General features: G+C 22.1%; 1 pseudogene; it reads left to right on the top strand.

The window, feature by feature from the left end:
• The first annotated feature begins 820 nt into the window (after window positions 1-820).
• Window positions 821-2,581, top strand: LOC140672709 (cytochrome c oxidase subunit 3-like; annotated as a pseudogene).
• Window positions 2,582-3,161: the final 580 nt, after the last annotated feature.

Raw genomic sequence — 3,161 nt, 5'->3', positions numbered from 1 at the left:
AACTTTAAAAAATTTTAATATGGCAGATTAGTGCAATAGATTTAAACTCTATATATAAAGATAAATTCTTTTATTAAAAATAAATACTTGAATAATTTCCCTTCAAAATTCTAATTCACCTACATATGATATAATAATTTTTTTTCATGATTTTACTATAATAATTTTAATTTTCATTACTTTATTAATTCTTTTTATTATAATTTCAATAATTAATAATAAATTTACTGACCGATTTATACTTCAAGGCCACACTATTGAATTAATTTGAACTATTTTTCCAATATTTATTTTAATTTTTATTGCCATCCCATCAATTAAAATTTTATATTTAACTGATGAGATATTTAATAATAAAATTACCCTGAAATCTATGGGACATCAATGATATTGAAGGTATGAACTTTCAGATTTTTTAAATATTGAATTTGATTCATTTATAATTCCTACTAATGAATTAAACCCCAATGAATTTCGTCTATTAGACGTAAATAATCGTTGTATTCTTCTATATAATTATCCCATTCGTGTTTTATCTACATCTATAGATGTAATTCACGCTTGAACAGTCCCATCTTTAGGAATTAAAATAGATTCTACACCCGGACGACTAAATCAATCAATGTTAATTATAAACCGACCAGGTCTTTTTTTTGGCCAATGTTCTGAAATTTGTGGTATAAATCATAGATTTATACTCATTGTTATTGAATCAACAAACTTTCCTAACTTCAAAGACTGACTTCTTACCTTTTAACTAATTTTTTTTATTTTAATTGAATAATTAATAAATATAAAATATAATTTTTACATTCATTAAATGACTGAAAGTAAGTTTTGACTTTTTAAATCAAATTATAATAGATCTAACACCCTATTTTTAATGTAAAGAATTAGTTTAATATTAAAAAACATTAAATTGTCAATTTAAAAATATTTTCACCCCCACAAAAATATTCTTTTATACCACACATAATACCGATAATATGAGCAATAATGTTAATTTTATCTATATTTTCACTTTTTATGATTTTAAGCATTATTTATTTTTATCCTATCAACTTAAAAATTAATTATTATAATAATATAATTTTAACAAATCCTAAAAAATGAATTTGAAAATGATAATAAATTTATTTTCTATTTTTGACCCCTCAACTAGAATTAATTTTTCTCTAAATTGATTAAGAACTTTAATTATTTTTCTTATTTTTTCATATCAATATTGACTTATCCCCTCTCGTTTACATATATTTTTTAATTTTTTATTAAATTTTCTAATAAAAGAATTTAAAATTTTAATTAATTATTCCTATTCTAATTTAATTATTTTTATTAGTTTATTTTTATTTATTATTGTAAATAATTTCATAGGCTTATTCCCCTATATCTTTACATCTTCTAGTCACTTAAGTTTTTGTCTTTCTTTATCTTTATCCCTGTGAATTTCTATAATGTTATTTAGAATTTTAAATTACACTAATGATTTCTTTTCTCATCTTACCCCTCAAGGAACTCCCTTCATTCTAATACCATTTATAGTCATTATTGAATCAATCAGTCTGATTATCCGGCCTCTCACGTTGGCAATTCGTCTGACAGCAAATATAATTGCAGGACATTTACTTTTATCATTATTAGGATCTTTCTGGGCAAATTATTAATAATTTCTTAATTTTTTTAATTATAATCTCCTCTCAACTTTTATTATTTATTCTTGAATTATCTGTATCAATTATTCAGGCCTATGTGTTTTCCATTCTTTCTACATTATATAGAAGAGAAATTTAATTAATTTTTACTATTTCAAATAAATAAATAATAAATAATTATAATCAAATTTTATAGTATTATCATTATGACAAAATTACATCAAAATCATTCATTTCATTTAGTATCAATTAGACCTTGGCCTATTATTATTTCTTTCAGATTATTTAATAACTTAATTTCAATAATTATATGATTTCATAAATTAAATTATCTAATTATAATTTCTATTCCTTGCACATTATTATGCATATATCAATGATGACGAGATGTAACACGAGAATCAACATTTCAAGGATCTCATACAATTAATGTATATATTGGCCTTCGCTTAGGGATAATTTTATTTATTATTTCAGAAATTTTCTTTTTTATTTCCTTTTTCTGAGCTTATTTTCATTCTGCTTTAGCCCCTTCCATAGAAATTGGTCAATTATGACCCCCCTTAGGCATTAAACCATTCAATCCATTTGATATCCCTCTAATAAATACTATTATTCTTTTATCCTCTGGGATAACAGTAACTTGAACGCATCATTCTATCTTAAATAAAAACTTTAATGAAAGATATCAAAGCCTCTTATTAACAATTATACTTGGGATTTATTTTACCTCCCTTCAAATAATTGAATATTTCGAGTCACCTTTTTCAATTGCTGACTCTATTTATGGGTCAACCTTTTTTCTAGCTACAGGCTTTCACGGAATTCATGTAATTATTGGGACGCTATTTCTTTCAATTTGTTTGCTTCGCATAAATTTTCTTCATTTCAGAAAATCTCACCATTTTGGTTTTGAGGCAGCAGCCTGATACTGACATTTTGTAGATGTTGTTTGATTATTTTTATATATTTCTATTTATTGATGAAGATACTAAAATATTACTTAATTTAAATTAATTTATTATTTTATAAATTTATATAGTATATTCATATTACATTTAATTTCCAATTAAAAAAATTAATAAAATTTTAATATAAATAATTTTAACTTTTATTTATATAATTACATTTTTTATTATTCTATCAACTCTAATTTTATTAATTAATTTACTTATCTCATCTAAATCATTAGCAAATCGAGAAAAAATCTCACCATTTGAATGTGGATTTGATCCTCTATCTAATTCTCGTCTCCCATTTAGAATTCAATTTTTTTTAATTAGTTTAATCTTTTTAATTTTTGACATTGAAATTACTCTCTTAATCCCATTAATTTACATATATTTTATAAATAAAATTATTATTTTTTCCTCATTATTGTTCATTTTCATTCTAATTTCTGGCCTAATCATTGAATATTTAGAAAAATCAATTGACTGAAAAACTAATTAAAATTTATAATTTTTTTACATTTATAAATTTATTTTTTATTCTTGATAAATTTTATTC

The sequence above is a fragment of the Anoplolepis gracilipes genome, chromosome 13 (genome assembly GCF_047496725.1).
Source record: "Anoplolepis gracilipes chromosome 13, ASM4749672v1, whole genome shotgun sequence".
In the NCBI taxonomy this organism is placed as follows: domain Eukaryota; kingdom Metazoa; phylum Arthropoda; class Insecta; order Hymenoptera; family Formicidae; genus Anoplolepis; species Anoplolepis gracilipes.
The sequence above is the reverse complement of the archived record's forward strand: the minus strand, read 5'-3'. Positions and strand labels throughout refer to the sequence as shown.